This window comes from Triturus cristatus, chromosome 4_1 (genome assembly GCF_964204655.1).
Source record: "Triturus cristatus chromosome 4_1, aTriCri1.1, whole genome shotgun sequence".
Lineage (NCBI taxonomy): Eukaryota > Metazoa > Chordata > Amphibia > Caudata > Salamandridae > Triturus > Triturus cristatus.
In genome coordinates this window covers 1,265,903,961-1,265,922,893 of record NC_140585.1, presented here as the reverse complement: position 1 = coordinate 1,265,922,893, position 18,933 = coordinate 1,265,903,961, and positions in this window count along the sequence as shown.

Here is an 18,933-nt window from a genome sequence, read left to right as displayed (position 1 = left end):
CCCAGGTACAATATCTAACCCACACGAGGCTGGCAAGGGTCCTCCTCAAAAAATGGGAAAGCAAGCAGGTAGAATTTGATTAAGAGGCTCTAGCAGAAGGTTAAAGAGCAGGCTAACTGGGTAAGAGGCTGAAGGTGAGCTACATTGAAGTTGGGGGCATGGAGATCATAGTTATCAATAGTTCAGCAGGTGTAGTGGCACCGGGCCTGGGACTAGGAGCTTCCCACTTCACTATAACACAAAATGATGAGACCCGCTGCAGATTGTGGTGCGGGGCCTCGGAGACCAATACATTTTACAGAAATAGTAGACCTTAGCTTGAAGAGGGTTCTCTTGAAGAATGAGTGCCCACCTGCACCACATGGGTTGCAGTACTCCCCTACCAGAGACCCTTGTTGTCTTGCGTGCAAGTGAGGTGGCATCTTCATGGCTTCTTAAAATTTCTTTTAAGATTGTTTAATCTTTTTAGGTCTTACCTGCGACAGCACATGCACTCTTGCTTGCGAGAGATGTTGTATATAACAAGGGACTTGCAACCCAGCCATTGATTAACATTAATTAGCTTCATTTTCACTCCTACGTGTTGCCATTCGAATTGGCCAGCAGGTGATGGCTTCACTGTCTCTTCTGTCGTCTGGAGCATGGACTAAGTACTGATTGATTCAGCTTAATTGCTGTTGTTCCACTGATTGTACTATGATTGAGGTACTACTTTTATATTTTATTTTCGTCTGTTTACATTGTTGAACCTCTTGCCATTTGTAGCTATGTGCCACACGCTCTTCAAAGAAGCTCTTTTCCCCTTTGAAATGGATTTTTATCGTGCCAACAGATGCTATCTACTTTTATTGTGGAACAGATGTTATCTGCTTCCGAATACATTTTCCCTAAGACATGGACACGTGCAATTGCTGTCTTTCTGTGATAGGATTTTTTGCAAAATGTAATTTTTTCCCCCTTTTTACGCATGGAGAGATGAACTGATTTGCTCAAAATCACAGGGGTGTTGGCCCAAGCCCTAACAAGCACTGGCAAAGCCAATAGGTCTCGCCTTTGAGACTATTGACTCTGCCATTGCCTTTTGTTCATGCTGTACGGCATTCTGGACTTTGGCAATGATTTGTAGCAATGTTGTATAGCAGCATGCCAAAAAAAATAATTCAAAATAGGATTATGATTCATCAAGCGCCAATGCACTTTAAAAAAAAGTGCATTAGCCCTGGCTGCATCATAGTGCTTTCTTATTAATTTTAGCCACACTGCAAAGCGTCGGCGCTGCTGTACTGCAATGACTACAAAATATTGCCAAAGCCAATAGCTCTCACAGGCTAGTCAGTCAGTATTTCTTTATTCGGAGCGTTTAACACTCCATAAAACAGAGCAGATAAATAAACATTAAAAAAAATACAACAGCATAATTATATGTTATACAAACCATATATATTAACAAAAATAAACTACATAGTACAGACCCATGCACAAACTGGGTTTCCGGTGGGCGTCTAGCCCACAGGTAGCCATTTCTCTATCAAGCTCCTAACATCTAAGGAAGGGTTCAGACATCTTGAGAGTGGACAGAATGGTGCCTTCTGGTATTTCTAGATACCACACATAGCTGGAAGTCATCACAGAGTTGGTGGGATCACTGTAGCCCATTCGCTAGTGACTGCATCATCCCCCCAGAGCACTTTCTGGGAATAAATATGGCACCCCTGGCACCCAGAACCAGAACCCTAAATGATTTACAATAGTTACTTTGTTTAAGGCTTGTTGCTGGAAGTCACAGCTACCCAGGGTTGAGCTAAAGTTTTTTCAGATGAGCCTGACTGGACCCAAGACATTTTTTGCAAGTGATTTACACAGTAAGGTCACGCAACTATTAAGGGTGGGCAGCGAACTCTGCTCCGCCAGCAGAGTTTGCAGAGTTTTGCCAACACCGCTCTCTGCTAGGAGTGCAGAGTTCAGCCAAAAACTCTGATTCAGCCATTTGGCGGAGTTTGTCCCCACCACCCACCCCTAAATGAAATGAAAAAGAAAGAAGGACAAAAGAGGCAGCTGTCTTTTGATCTGCTTTCAGATACAACAGACCTGTGAGGGCCATTTTGTAAAAGAATACCCTTGGGTAAAAAAAGGTATATCTACGTTGTACTGTGCCCTCTCCCTAATCATATATATACATTTAGTTATTACAATGAAAAATATATATTTGTAATAGATATTGTTTTCATATTTAACATAAAATATTAACATTAATGTAAAATATTTCACATATTCATATTTGTTTTCAAATATTTTCGAGATGTGTATATAGTGATATGTGGGAACATGGCGGCCGCGAGGTAAACGGTCGCAGACCGGCGGAAAGGAGATGGGGGCGTAGATCGATTTTGAGCCAACCCCAGCCCCCCCCGCCCTTAACTTAGATAACTGCGCTTGATGTGGTAAATTCTTGCTTTGGAGCCTCGTAAGGAAGGGAAAAGAAAACTTATATTGGGAGGCATGGCGGAGCTTCTGGGCTCTCTGAGTCGGGCTGTACTGGGCGTGCCGGAGACGACGTGGTGGGAGGCTGGAGCGGCAGTACAGCGGCTGAGAGTGGTGCGCGCACAGCGCGGTAGAGGAAGCACAAGTCTGAATGCGGCGCTCGTTTCATACTGCCTCACTCGGAGGACAGACTCCCTAAGGATCAGGAGAAGCGATTACCCTCAAAATTGCCAGCAGGGTTGGAAGGGGGACGGGGTAAGTGGAGTCCCACCCTCCATGGAGAAGGAGATCTTGCACCCTCCTGAAGGTAAGAAGCGGGGGGAGCCTCTGGCTGCTCACCCAGATTCAATTACAAGGTACACTCTCCATACCCGTGCCCCAGGAGCTGTGGATAGCCTTAAAGGGGTAGGCCCAAGTTTTATTCCTACTGAAGGACGTCTATCTGTCAGTAAACCACCCGCAAAATCCATAAAAGTTGGGAAAGTAAAGAAGAATTAGGGGAAGAGTCCGAGGGGGAGCAGTAAAATGATCTCACCCCTCTTAACGAAGATAACCCCCTCCTTAAAAGCCTACTACAGGGTATTGTAACAAGATATGGCGTCTGGGGGTGACGTACAGAATGGACAGAGTGGGGAGGATGTGGCGGATATGGCTAATCCTGGAGAATCCCTCAAAGGCGGAGAGGCACAAGGAAATAAAGAACCTCAAGATGGGGGTATCACCATAGTGCGCTTTCACATTACAACCCAGAATAGGTTTGATGCCCTGCAAGGGAAGGACCCTTGGGAAGGAGAGCAGGCAAGCCGAGTTAGAGATGTCAAGCCACAAGTAGACCCAGGGCCCTCTATGCTATCAATGGGAGCGGTTACAGTGGAGCCGCAGGTATCGCTGCTAGAAAACTCAGGGGCTACATTAGCTACCATTCTAATGGAGATGAAAAAGAAGTTGAGAGGCCGGTTCGAGGTGTCTGAGGCTAATCAGGCTGACATACAGGCATCATGTTCAGTGCTCGCCCAAAAATTGGATGATGTGGCTATCCGAACAGGTAATCTGGAAGAAGTTGGCTCCCTGAAGAGTGAGATTCTAAAGAATACCAAGGGAGTAGAGATCTTGACAAAAGAGAATGCGAGTCTCAGGGATGACCTTGAGAGGTTAGAAAACCATTCTGGGAGGAACAATCTGAGGATCCTAAATATTCCGGAGGCAGAAGAGGGCCCAAATCTTAAATAATTTATGGTAAAATTGCTATCCGAGACAGTCTTGAAGGATAGACCGGATATAGACCTAAATAGAGAAATACAGAGGGTCCACAGAGACGCCTTTAAGAGGAATCTTCAGCGTCTCAAGCCAAGGAAGATTCTTATTCATTTTCTCTCCTATTCGGTAAAAGAGGTCATCCTGGCATCTGCATTAAAAAATGGCCCCTATGAAGTTCGAGATACCCAGTTCACCATCAGATCAGATATATGCCACGCAACCGCCCAGAAACAGTGGGAGCTGGGGAATAAAATGGGCGAACTGAGGGCCAATGCTCAATTAAAATTCCCTGCCACGTTAAGGGTAATGTGGAATAATCAAATGAGCAATATACGATCAGTAGAGGAAGCAGACAGATTGATTAACACTATTAGGGGAGGTGAGACACCGAAACGATAAGCCTGTCAATCTTGAGAGGTTCTTTGTTTGAAAAGTTAGACATGTATAAAATATCATGAAAGGGAATAAAGACTATAATTAAAATAAATAAATTAGGGATGAGGTTAGATTTCACATTATCTATGCACATAAAACACATTTAATACAAGAGGTACATAATCATCACTCAGGTTTTGTGGGGTGGGGGGAATGGGGAGGCACAATATATTCATTTATTCTTTTTTTTTGTACCGAGCACCTCCTTCCAACGGTTCGAATGCAGGGCTCTATGCCTGGGAGTATGGGGAGGGTTACCGGGGAGGGGTGCAAGGCTGCACAGGGTGGGGAGCAGAGGGAGAAAATAAAAAATAAGTCCTCATTAGACAGATCTGAGATAACATACAGCTTATATGTGTCCAATTGGTTGCTGAGGAATCAAAAATCCTTTGGTACAAGGGGTACCGTTATAGGGAATAGTGGTAGGAGGTGACAATTAAATAAAAATCATAACATGGAATGTGAATGGATTAAGATCGAAAAAAAGACAACGGATGGTAATGGGACACTTAGAAGCGTCAAAGGCTCAAATATGTGTTATTCAGGAAACTCATATAACAGCAGATGAGAGCAGAGGGAGGTTTTCTAAATATAATTGGTTAGGAAGTTATGCAACATCCAACCAACTTGAATATACAAAGGGAGTTGCTATACTAGTAAGGAAAGGATCAGGGGTGGAGCTAAAGGCGTCTAGTACCGATGACTCAGGGAGGTGGGTGATGGTAACGCTTGAATGCTCAGGTATAGTGTTTATATGTGTTGGTTTCTACAGCCCAAACATGGATGACCCCCAATATCTAGTGGATCTGCATATGAGGTTGGTAAATAAATCATTTCCTATAGTAATAGGAGGAGATTTTAATACATTGTAGGATCCATTAGCGGACAGATCAAAAGAGCAGGAGGAGGCTACAGGTTCAAGCACCAAAAACAAGACAGGCTTTAAAATATATGCACACAGAGGTAGGAATGGTTGATGCCTGGAGACATTTAAGGAAGGGTAAAAGAGCTTACACGTTCCATAGCAAGAAGTACCACTCCTTCTCCTGGTTAGATTACATATTGGTGGATAGAGAATGGGCAGGGAAAATAATGGATGTCCATATATCCCCTGGCCATATATCGTACCATAGTATGGTTAGTATCACACTGGGGGGGATTGTGGTAAGGAAATGGGGTAGATGGACCCTGAAGAGAGCAATCCTATTAGATCCAAGAGTTGTCGCCACTACGAAGGAAAAAATGGTGGATTTCTTCCTTATCAATTCTAACTCAGCACCAATAAGCACTGTATGGGACACCTATAAGGCCTATCTCAGAGGGGTACTGCAAAATCAGGCTGCATATAAGAACAGAGAAGAACGAGCAGAACTACAAAAATTGGAGGAGTAGATAGAGACTTTGGAAAGGATATTGCAGCAAGATGTATATTCCAATGATGAGACAGTAAAAAAACTAGATGAAGCTAGATTTTGCTATAGGATGAAACTGGATACTAAGAGCAGGGAAAGATGGGAGGCAAGCTGTAAGCAACAGTTTGAATATGGGGAAAAAGCAGGGGCTCTCTTAGCCTGGAAGGCGGGGGCAGATAGGGAAAGAAATCATATTAGAGAGTTGGTCATAACTTCCTTCGGGGGATGTATCTAACAATGAGGAGTTAATGCAGGAAAGAATGATAACACTATTCGCAGAACTCTATTCGGAGTTAGAAAGACCCTATGCAGAGGCTTTAAAGAGCTGGCTGAGCAATATCGGTCTCCCAGTCTTAAAAGCAGAAGGAAGGGACAGTTTGGATTCTCTGTTTTTGTCAGCTCTGGTAGCTTCGAGTTGAATTCGTGGACCTCTTCAGGATTGGTTCGTTGCTCAATGGGTTCCACCCCTTGATCGTTTCCTCTCTGATAGCTATAATAGCACAAGAGATAGAGCAGATCAAGTGAGGGAAGGAAAGGATGGGGACAGCGGGGAGGGAGACCTGCAAAAAGTGAAGCACACTGTTATACACGGTATCTATGCGCAGTCTATACAGTACACATGTAACATGGGAAATGCCTGGAGGATGCTCTAGTACCTGTAAAAGAAAATAACCAGGAATTTCATAGAATGTCATGAACAGTGCTGTGGTTCAGGGGTTTGCTGCAGATTAGTTAATTCCCATAGTTTACATTCCCCAACAATGAACCTGCCGAATTTACCAAAAGAATTAATACATCCATGTAAGCCTTTCTTAATTCACACTCTGTTATTCCATGACCTCCACCGTTTCTCAACACGGCTTCGCCCACGGATGTCAATGCACTTTAGTTGCCGGTTCGCACCCCGGCTTCGGCCCTCAGTGCTCCACCATGTAACAGAGTTTGTTTCCGCCTCCAAACCCTTTATTTCTCTGTGCTGAGCGGGTCTTAGTATATACAATAGTCTTACAGCCGTTTCCTTCACGGCGTGAATTCTCTCTCTCTCTCTCAGTCACACTCGCTGCACACAAGTAGATTTCGTATCCCTACTCGCACTCAGCCTGGTGTGACAGTTTAGTGATTTCCAATACTGTGTCAGATCGCGTGCATGAAGCCTGTGCACGAACAAGAAACAAAGGGATCCCCCTGTACCAAATACTGCGTTAGAATCCCAAGAGCAAACTTCACGGTGCGTGAGCACCCTTACCTAACCACGACCGCCTCTCGCCTGGCCTTGCTGCACCTCAGGAACCGTTAGGAATATCCGGCACAGCCTTGCGCGTCTGCTCCCTTCTTCAGCAGCGCGCGACGCCGGAAACGTCATCGCGTGCAGGAAATGCGTAAGCACGTCCCAGATGCGCCGCACAGACCTCTGGGCAATGTAGTTCTTCATCGGAAACGCCGCCGATCGGTCCTGACAACGTACCCACGGGACGGCTCGTAACAGTTTTCTGAGGTAGAAATAAGAGAACAAATAAAGCATATGAAGAATGGTAGGGCGGCAGGACCGGATTCAATTCCGGCTGAGGTTTATAAGTCACTAACAGAAGAGATAGTTCCAGAATAGATGTCTCTATTTAATGCTATATATAAGGAGGGGGAGAAAATTCCAAATTCTTGGAATGAGGCGATTATCATGTTAATCTTAAAACCTGCTAAGGACCCGAAAAATCCCGACTCATATCAACCTATATCTTTATTAAATGTGGATTTAAAAATATATACTGGGATATTGGCGAGGAGATTAGCTAAGGAGGCAGTACAATTGATACACCTGACCAGAAAGGTTTTGTTCTAAAGAGACAGATACAAGATCTAACACTTTCATTTATTGGAACAATAGATTTAGCGGTCGAAAGATCAATTCCTTTGGCGGTGATCACAATAGACGCCATAAAAGCATTTGATCGGGTTAGCTGGTCATTTTTGTGGGCCGCTTTAGATATAATGGGATTTAGCTCTAACTTTATTGGTGCAGTACAAAAACTTTGTGAGCAGCCCACGGCAAAAATTCTGCTGAATGGGGTATTAACAAGAGGATTTGATATTAGGAGGGGGACGTGACAGGGCTGCCCCTTGTCTCCCCTTCTTTTCGATATATATATGGAACCACTTGCAAACAAATTAAGGTTAGATGATAAGATCATTCCCATACACCAACTCCCGACCCACAGTAAAATAGCCTTATACGCAGATGATCTTGTAGTCTATACTTCGGACCCAACACAAACATTGGCAAGATTAGAACATCTGACCGCCAAATTTGGCTTACTTTCAGGGTATCTTGTCAACCTAGAAAAAACGTAATGTGTTGGAATATGGACGAATGGGGTGGCAGAGTTTCCCCGGAGATAAAATATTTAGGGATATTAATTGTAGAGAAGATAGACGAGATTCCCCGGGTAAACCTGAAGCGTGTTATGAAGGAAATAGGAATTTGGCCAGGTGGAAAAATCTACCACTGTCGATATATGGGAGGGTTAACTTGATTAACTTGATTAAAATGTCAGTCCTACCAAAACTAACTTACCTTTTTAATGGTATAACACTCAGCTTCCCAAAAGAAGAAATTACGAAAATCCAAGGAAAGATCTCTAGATTTATTTGGGCTTCCTGGGGGGGTACGGTTGTCTTGGAAAAAACTTAGATCTTTAAAAAAAGCGGGACTGCCATTACCAGATATTAGGCTGTATTGTATGGCCTTTCAATGGAAGAACCTTCGTATGCTGGTGGGAGAACCTGAGAGTTCCACATGGGGCTTAATCTTGATTGAGATGACTAAAGAAAATGGAAGAGCTTTTCTTTATAAATTTGGAGCACAGAATTTTTTTTAAAAAGTAAGATTGAAAGTGCTGAAAACAGCTTTAAGCCTATGGCTGACAGTGAGACGAATCCTCAAGATAGGCTATTTTTCAGAGTTCGCTCCAATATGGAACTCCCCGGGGACACCGGAATGTCTCAAGGATGCCCTGAGCCTACCCCTAAAGGAGTAGAAAAATGGGGTGACCTAACATCAGAAGGCATAATGGTCCCATGGGAAGTTTTATATATTAAGACAGGCAGCAGGCCCTCAAGATTTAAGTACCTGCAGCTTACCTCATGGGTAATGACGGCAGGGCATGATGTTGGAGGTAACTGGGAATTTGAGACGTTAATACAGGACTCCTCACAGAAAGCTAAAGAAGTAGCAATGCGGTACAGACATTTTTTAGACACGGAGGAGGAAAAAGCTCAAGATCCATCTGAGGTCTGGACTGGGGTGTTGTAGGAGGGAAGTATGAAGGCTACGTGGGCTGACTCAGTTAAACTCTTATACGATATTGTAACTCCAGCTATTCTCAAAAGACACCATTTCTTTGTTATGCATAGGCTATATTGGACACCATATAGATTATCAAAATTTGTGCAACAGCCGGTGCCAAGATGTAAAAGGTGTAACCATCTCAAGGCAAATGATCTACATGTCTTTTTTGACATGCCCAGGGTTAAAGGATTATTGGAGCTCAGTGGAAAAAAATATAAGGGACATCCTAGGAGAAAATATAATATTAACAGAAACGCTGCTACTCTTAGGAGTGGACTATGTAACTCAACAGGCTCTAAGATTTAAACAGAGGGGGTTATTGTTGTATTTAATCCTTCTGGCTAGAAGGGAAATTTGTAAATACTGGTTAGATCCCCAACGCAATAACCTGGATGAATGTGGTCAAATGGACATGTAGATTCGATATAAAAAGTGAAAAAAAGACCCCGGCTGAAGTGTGGGCCCCTTTTTTGAACTGGTTAAATTGAAATGATAACAACCTTAGAAATATAATTCGGAAACTCAGTCCACTGATTACATCAACCCATGCATTGGGGTGGTAAGCAGATTATCACGTTTCCCCCCGTGTTCTTCTAAGAAGGACAATTGGGTGCCGTGAAAGGTGCTGGATGTAACTGCTTGGACCATAGAAGGATCAAGGGTGTTTCGGTCTCTGAATTGGCCCAGTTTGCAGTAACCAGGGTATAATGAGGACACAAAAAAAAAAGATGTGTATATAGTTCTTATTGGCATTACTGTAGGTCACACAAGTCTTAGAGATGGGAGCTCTATTGGCGATCAATGAGAATAAATTGTTTTTGCTAGCACTCCGTGAACGGCCCACACTAGAGGCATCCTTCCAATTGTCTCTGAGCTTTGATGTGTGTTGCGATTGGCTGAGGACGCGGAAGTTCCTTTCAGTTACCATAGTGCGGTACCACACAGGGCAGTGTGAATATGGCTGTGGAGGAGCGTGGAAGGATTGAACCTCGCAGCCAACACAGCACATCCAGCGTCAACTGGGCAGGCTGCATCCTCTTATACCTGCGGCACCGAAGCATCCCGCACAGAGATAAACCTGCTCTTGTACCAACTTCTCTGCGAAAGCCATGGCGGCAGCACAGGGGCGGCGAGCCAAGTTACAGAGGATAAAAGGACATGGAATGGGCCAGAAGTGGTGGAAAGGGGTATCATGAAGTGTGCGTAGTGTCAATAGATGAAAGAGAAGGCTGACTGGCAGGTGCTTTGAACAACTAGAGTGCTTGGGGAGTGGATGGAGGTGGGGAGCGGTGGCCAGTGGAGGGGAGCTAACGTTGAAGTCGAAGGGCAGACAAACACGCTGTGCTCCACCAGCCAGGTTTGCAACTGCGTGCTGCCATAGGGCAAAGTGGAACTTCGCAGAATTCCATGGAGTTTTTAGTCAACTCCATGGAATTCCACGTAGTGCAAGTCCGCCAACTCCGTCCACCCCTAACAACTATAGCATATAATACGTCCAAATTCTCACAGACTACAGATACAACCACATTAAAACCAATAAAGCTAACAAATTCACACACAACTCCACATTTACAGGGAGAATCTGATGTAGACATTACCTTACCTTTAAAACACAAATTAAAAAATTGGGTACAGAGAAACATATATAGTATGGGTGCATCTTCTGCAAGTAGAATAAAGCTGGCCTACATTGTACAAACTGTAAATCCTTCAAAAGAGGTAAAATAAACATTCTTCTCTGCATCAAATAAAAACTAAAAGAAAAATTCAAATGTAAAGTATATTGTTCGGAAAATCAGCACATGGACCTACAGGTAAATGTGACAACTCATTGGCCTGATACCTGAAAGCAACACGCATGCGCGCTGTATTAAGTAGAATCTGGTCAACATAGAAGGGAGTTTGTATTAAAAACCAGACCAAAATATGGCTGAATACTAGGCTGAATGAGCATACATTCTCTACCAATACCTTTATTTAAATTCTGCATAGGCTCACTCATTCTCCCTGTATTCAAATATTGACATATTTTCTAATAATGTTCTGCAGTACTTTAAGTTCAGCGAAATAAGTATCTTTACCCATCTTTATACATAAAATGTTATTGTAACTGAACCATAGAATACGATTAACACAGTCCAAAAGCACACAATCCCTGATAAATTATTGGTTTCACTCCGCTGCCGTACCATTATGGTATATGTTTTCCCCCCATTTATGTTTGACTCCAGCTCCTCCATGAACATTAAAACAATTGTCTAAGAGCCATCAACACTCCATCGTCAGCATAGAGCAATATAGGAACGCAACAAGCTCCTATATGTGGGACATGTATGGCCCTATTTACTGAAAAAAATCAATACCATTCACATAAAGAGTAAAAAGGAATTGAGCCAAAATACACAGTTGTCTCACACCACTTCAAACTCTAAGGTGCTCTGTGCATTCTCCTGTATGGCCCTAGTAGACAGATGCCAGTGTCCATATAGAATTACCTAAAGAAAATATATTATGCCTGCATCCACTCCCATATCCGAGAAAAGATCCAACATAAAGGAGCGATTAACAGAGTCAAATGCACAGGAAAGGTCTATAAAGATCACAAAAGTGTCCCTGTGTTTACTTGCTAATAAGTAATTTTCCCTTCCTGAAACCATATTAGACATTACTCACTACCTTGTTTTCCATTGCCCACTCTTCTGATCGCGATAATAATATCCTTCCTATCACCTGAAGCGAATAATCTAGGATGGGAGATTGCCCTATAAGATGTCGGGTCGGCATTATGGTCAAGGCTTCATCAGTTCATTAGGAAAAGGCATGACGGATTTCATAGGCCTCCTCTGTTTATTATAAAATGTTATGATAAAGGCAATAGGCCATACCTACTTATTGTGAAAATCATATATTAAAGACAGAGGGGTTTTAAGGAAGGGTTACTGCTACACTGTACCAAACCTGTAGGCAGGTAATTTGATACATGGAATTTCACAGATATCCATAGAAAGCAAGGGTGTTGGTGATTCACCTGAACAACAAACAAGCGATGGAGACAGAATTTTGCTCTGAAATAATCCTTGTTACGTTCTCTTAGGAGAGATAGTATTTTGCTTTGCATTTTGATGTCTGTTTGTACTGTTATAGTTGCCCTGCGAGCGTAAGCTCTGGACATCCGGCCTGAATTGGATAGGGTGACAAGTCAATGTTACAGGATGTCAGCCTTATTGTTTATTATGGCAAGTTATGATAAGGGCAGTAGCCCTGGCATATTAATTGTGAAAAGTATTTAAGGGCGCATTGTTATTACTCTGAATTAAAGCATACAGATAGGTTTTTGTTACATGGAATTCTACAGATGTTTAGTAAGCAAGGGTTTTGGTGTTGGTCACCCCTTCTGACAAACCATTGTCTGAACAGCTACAGGCTTGATTGGTGTTCATTGGAAATGTTATTCTAGATGCCAAAGGTCTAGCCTGTTGATAATGAAAAGTATTACAAAAACAGTCAGCCTGGGTTATTTATTGTGAAATTGCGTATGTAAAGCCAATAGGCCTCTAACAGTAGATTGTTATCACATTATGTTAATGACCTGTTTACCGTCCGCCTTCATACATGGAGATTGAGCAGCAACAGTTGCCAGCTTTAGAGCCTCCGCCCAAAGTCTGTAATGTTATTTTGGCAGCTTGGCGTCGCTCCACCAAGACAGTATACACCCAGCATTGGAAAAGATTGGTGGCATGGTGTACAAATAAACATGTTGGCCCTTTATATGCACCCCTTTCCCAAGTTCTATTTATCCTTAACCTGGCATAGCAGGCCTCTGCATTGAGCATGTTGAAGGGCTATTTATTTGCTCTCTCAACCTATCTGTGGCTGCCCGATCAGCCTTCCCTATTCAAGTCCCCAATTGTAAATAGGTTTCTTAAAGGTCTTCAACACATGTTTCCTCCAGCTCTCTTCGTTATGCTTCAATGGGACCTCAGCTTGTTTCATACTTTTCTGATGTGCGCTCCCTTTGAACCGCTTCATAACTGCCCTCTAAGACTCCTCACGATCAAGACAGCATTTCTGAAGGCAATTACCTCTGACCAGCGGGTCAGTCAACTGCATGCGCTGTCATCTCAATCTTGACACATTTCCTTTTACCCAGACAAGCTGATCCTTTGGACTTGAGCATGCTTCTTGCCAACAGTAGTCACCCCATTGCACGTAGGCCAGTCCATCGCTGTGCCTGCTTTTAATGCTCCACTTCATCCATCTGAGGAAGAGAAGAGACACCACCTGTAGGACCCAAAAAGAGCATTGTCATTTTACCCGGAACACACACAACTGTTACGGGTAGATGAGCAACTGTTCGTGGGGTATATTGGAGCCAAGAAAGGAAAGGCCTTGCAGAAACAAACCATCTCCCAATTGATTGTGCTCTGCATTAAGATCTGCCACGCACTAGGTGAGCAGCTACCCCCGGAAGGCTTGTGTGCTCATTCCACCAGAATAAAGGCTGCGACCACTGCATTAGCACATGGAGGTCCAGTCCTAGACATCTGGCAGGCTGCAACATGGACTTTGCTGCACATATTCACCAAGAAATATTGCTTGGAAGTCAGGAACATTAGGATGGGTACTTTGCCCAATCAGTCCTGCAGGATATCTAGTCTAAATTGGTTTGTAGACCCTCCTCCTTGGAGGCATTGCTTAGGTATCTAGTCTATGTTAAGGAATCTGCGGCTAAAGGTTTTTATCAGATGAACAAGTTACATACCTTCAGTAATGCCTTATCTGGTAGAGACTCTATCTAGCTGCAGATTCCTTACTGTCCCACCCATCCTCCCCGCTCTGCGAACAGAGTTTTAGGTACAGGGCTGATCCCCTTTTCTGGGACCTGGTTTTAAAGACGAGTGGTCAGTGTTCTTTGTGGCTTTGCTCTCCTGGCATGGAAAGTTGTAAAAAGAAACTGAGGTTACGCGCTGGGGTGGCGCCTATATGACCATTGCACACGTCACTTCTGGCATGGGCAGTGACTCCACGCAGAGCTGAATTACACTACCTAACGGCGTGCAGGGGCACTGCTCACGAAAAAATTCCGGATCAAGTCTGACATCTAGGGATAATTCTAAGGCAACTAATCTACAGCTAGTCTGTACAAGATAAGGTGTTACCAAAGGTAAATAACTTGTTCTTCAAGCCAATGATAACAGCTACAGACCTGGCCTGAATGGTTCACTAGGAAAAAATATTTCTGATGGCATAGTTCTAATCTGTTTATTATGAAAAAATATTATAAACACAGTAGGCCTGACATACTGATTGTGAAAAGCATACATTAAAGTCAATAGACATTTAAGTGAAGATTGTTATTTCTTTGTATTAAAGCCTACAGAAAGGTATTATTATTATTACACAAAATATGTCTGATTATGTTTTTAGGGAAGAATTTTGGTGCTGCTTACCACCTCCCACAAATTCTATTGGGAGAAGACTTACATGGAATAATTCTTGCTAGAATCTCTTCTTACCTGCCTTCCAGGAACTTGTAATAATAAAATCATTAAATAATACATACATCCATTTATGGAAATATATCTATCCTTATAGAAACATAGAGGGCCTTTGAGTTAACGCTGTTGTTCCATTGGTCTATCTGAGTAACATTTACACTCTGTTTGCATCCATGAGAGAATACTGCATCGCATAGTGGTTCAGTCCACATCAGTCACTGGCTTTCCTGCCCGTGAATGACGGGATTTTCTCATTACATATGTACATCCACCTGAAAATGATTATTCTCCAATATCAGGGCTGGTTAGCCAGTCCTTTTGTTTTCAGTTTCCTCCTTTTATAGTCACCTTTTCATTTTGTTGATTCTCCCCTTTTTGTTTTATTCTTTCTTAAGCATATACTACAGCTGTCCAGGCAGTGCTAACGGAGCACTTGCTTGCTGCTTATTTCATCTGCAGTGCTCAGCATCCTACGTGGCCACTTCCTCTTAGTTAAGAGACTATTTTGGAATGCTGTTGTCCATAGTGTACATTGTTTTTACCATTCTAAGGTAGCCAGCCCGTGGTTTCTAAATGTGGTGGCCAAGCTGCAACTTTAAAACAATAATAGACTATTTACTACACCTTATCACTATGGACACTTGTTGCTATGCTTAATTTCGTTATTGCAAGCAAATATCCGCTGTGTTTAGATACCAGCATGTTTTTTTTGTTTATCTGTTTATCTTTCATATGTTGTTGAGTTTGGTAGTGTTGTATTGCAGTTGTGTCAAAGGGTGAATGAAAAATTAGTCAGTGGATGGATAAACTGATACATGAGTATAAAGATGAGTTAAGGAGTGTCATGTATGACAGTTATTGAGTGGATAAAACCAACAGTTATGTTATGTTAATTTAATTTATATCGCGCACAGATACTCAAAAGTGTCCCGGCGCGGGACATAGAGGGCAACCATCAGAAAGGTATGCAAATAAATATGTTTTCAAATTCTTTTTGAAAAACAACGGATCCTGAATGTTCCGGAGGGAAAAAGGGAGAGCGTTTCAGGCAACAGCAGCTTTCCGAGCTAGAGAGCTGCCTCCAAGCCTTTGACATTTAAAGCGGGGAACCTGAGCAAGGCGCTGGGACATGGAACGCAAACAACGCGCTGGAGTGTAAAAGGCAAAGCGTTTTTGCAGGTAGATGGGGCCAATTCCATGAAGAGCGCTCTGGGCCATGACCAAAGATTTAAATTTGAGTGGTCGGCTACATTAAGCCACTGCAGAGAGCGCAAATGAGGTCTCATGCTAGTCCTGGCCGAATTTCAAGATGGAGTCAGGCTGCCGCATTTTAGACCACCTGGAGTTTTTTTAACAGATAGCCCGGGATGCCCACATTAAGGGCATTGGCGTAGTCCACCCGAGACAAAATAAGGGCGCTAATGACAGTCTCTTTCGCCGCCCTAGGCAGGAGTGGGAGAAACTTCTTCAAAGATTTAAGGAGGCCAAAACAGGTCCCACCAAGTTTCTTAATCTGTGTAGCGAAGGAGAGGTTCTCCTCAAACCAAACACCCCAGGTTCCTGGCAGGCTTCCCTATAGAGGTGGGAATAGGGAACTCAGGGGGCCAGAGAGTTTCTCTAAAATTTGAGGGAAGCTTTCCACATAGGAGAATCTTCGATTTATCTTCATTGCACTTAAGTTGTGCGGCAGCCAGCCAATGAAAAATTGAGTACAGACAGTGGTGAGCAGAAGAAACAGAGTCCGCATTCTTATCCCAAGTGAAAAGAAGCAGGGTGTCATCTGCATAGGCCATGACCTTAGCCCCAAGTTCCTCTGCCAGATACACCAAAGGTGTGAGATAAATATTAAAGAGGAGGGGGCTAAGGGAAGACCCCTGTGGGACTCCAGTAGTCACTGCCTGGGAAGAAGAGGAGGACGTTGGAAGCCATATCTGCTGAGCCCGTCCTTCCAAGAGGGATCTGAGCCAACCCCAAACAGTACCTGACACCCCGATCTTGGTTAGACGCGAGAGGAGGAGGGAGTGGGGGACAGTGTTGAATGCCGCCGACAGGTCAAGTAGAATTAATACTGCCTTCCCGCCGGCATCCAGACACTCCCTAATGGCCTCCGAAACCTCCACTAGGGCAGACTCAGTACTGTGGGAGGCTCTAAACCCTGACTGGGCTGGATGCAGCAGGCCTTCTCTCTCAACAAACTCTGTGAGTTGTCTGTTCACCACCTTCTAACACACCATGGCCAGGCCGGGTAGAAGAAAATGGGGCGGTATTTCACTGTGCTAAGTGGGTCAAGCGACGGCTTTTTTAAAAGTGGCAAAATCTTGGCCTGCTTCCAGTGACACAAAAGATGCTTTTTTCGTAAGCCAGACTTATCGGCAAGTAGCCACTGCTTGTTTACCAAGTTATGAAGCGGTGTCCAGACTTGAAAGTGAGACTAAACCACCTCACCTGCTGTTATCATAACTATCTGTATACCACCTACAAACTGCCATCAAGGCTCTAAGCTTGCAGTGTTGGATTTACCATGAGTGCTGTCCAACTGACAAATAGTGGAAGACATGCAAATGACATCAAAATCAAATCTATTCTCATCTCATTAATTTTGATATACCTTTCCGAATAGTAACAAAGAAGGATTTTCAGTAAGGTACTTCACAAAGGAATTTATTCATTTTACAGTTGACGTCGTTGTCTTGTGCAGTGTGCTGTAGATTTCTGTTTTAGGATTTTTATGCCACTTTCCACTTCTGGTTCCTGGTGTTGCTTCAGTTCGTTGGCAGGTGGTCTCAAATTCCTGACCATGCTCCCTTCCATAGTGGCGAACAACTGCAGACCGTGACATGGCACTGGACTGGCATCAGTGTGCGAGTCACCGAGCACCTGGCGGGAACCTGCTCTGGCTACTTGGTTGTAAAAGCTAAGTGTTGAATGTTAGGTAGAGCACACTTGGGCGCCCACTGGTTATAGATCTACTGAGAGAGCATATACAAGGCCTCACTATGCAAATGGGAAAGATGATCCCTCCCCAGTTGCACAAGACCCAAAGATAGGGATTTGCAATGAGTCCAAACGTGGAGATTTGAGAGCCCAGAAAGAAGGGCCATATTTATATTTACAGAGCAGTGTGGGGCCATGTTCATTACATACATATGCAGTTCAGCACAAATCAAACGGCTCCCTTAACCGGGGCCTACGGATCCTGACCAATCTGGATGCTGTCGCACAATACTACTTTGGAAAGTTACCAATAAGACATTCAAGAAATACATTATTTTTTAAGCTGTAGCAATTAATCATTGTCACAGCTATAGCAATACCTCCTTCAGCAAACCAAGTAGTAGATTAGCCCACAACCCAATGCAATATATTATTCTAGATGCAATACAAGTCCATGATAGAAGCCTAGCATATGCATTATTATCAATTATACAATTAACACAGCAATACATTGTTTTAGAAATTATAGAAAATGTGTTTCTAGAAGCCTGGCATTACATAACTATAATAGCTCTAGCAATTATCATAGAAGAAGTTAGAAATACATTAGAAGTGAAACCACAGAGTACATTTGTACTAGACTCTGTTGCAAATCCAAATCACACCAATATATAAGTCTAGAAGCGGCAGCAATACACAGTTTTTGTAGTTATACCAAAACCACCTTCTAGAAGATTTCTGCTCACCGATACCTTTACTGTACGTTACCTGCCCTAGGTTTTGCTCCAAGTATAAATTGCTGCCAGAAACAGGCATGTAGGCAATCTAACGCATTGCGCCACTAGTGGATTCATGTGGTTCGCTTGCGATGGTCACCTCCTAAGATGGGTCCTTGCCCATGGTTCCTTCTTTGATTTTTGCCTATTTCCTGTGATGCTGTAAGCTTCGGAGCAGCTTGGTTCCCCTTACGCTGGTTCAACTGCTCATGCAGCGACACAGTTATCATCCAATGAGCCCTAATTGAGCTGAAATGCACCTAAAAGCTGCTTCTCCGTTTTCTATGTGTTTTTTGCCCCAAATGTTAAAGCTGGGCCTGGAATGTTGAATGGTCGGACTGCTTTCAGGCTCCCTGTAGATGCTATTTTACTGAGACATTGTGTAAAGACTTATTCCAGATAAAGGCATTTTGACTGGCTAAAACAGAGCCTGAAACAAGATTTTACCCAAAGTTCCACTTTTGATATTGCTTAATTGTTGAGCCCCTCTAGCCTTTGAGATATCTGTTGTTATTCACATTAGCCTTCAAGGAGCGCCTCTACAAGAGCACCTTGTGTACGCTTTGCTTGTGTATATACCTGAGGACTGCTTCTGCCCTGAGGTGCAGAGAAAGAGAGGAGCTCAAGGTCAGTTCAGTTTCACCCCATATGATCACTACTGACGAGAACCTACACTGACAGCTTTCTTCTAAGTGTCTCCTGGGGCTTTGAAAGCGTGGACATTATATGTCCGCTCAGAGATAGCGTGGTTCCTGTTACAGCCCATTTCTTTGCGGAAAATGTGGCAATGGCACGAT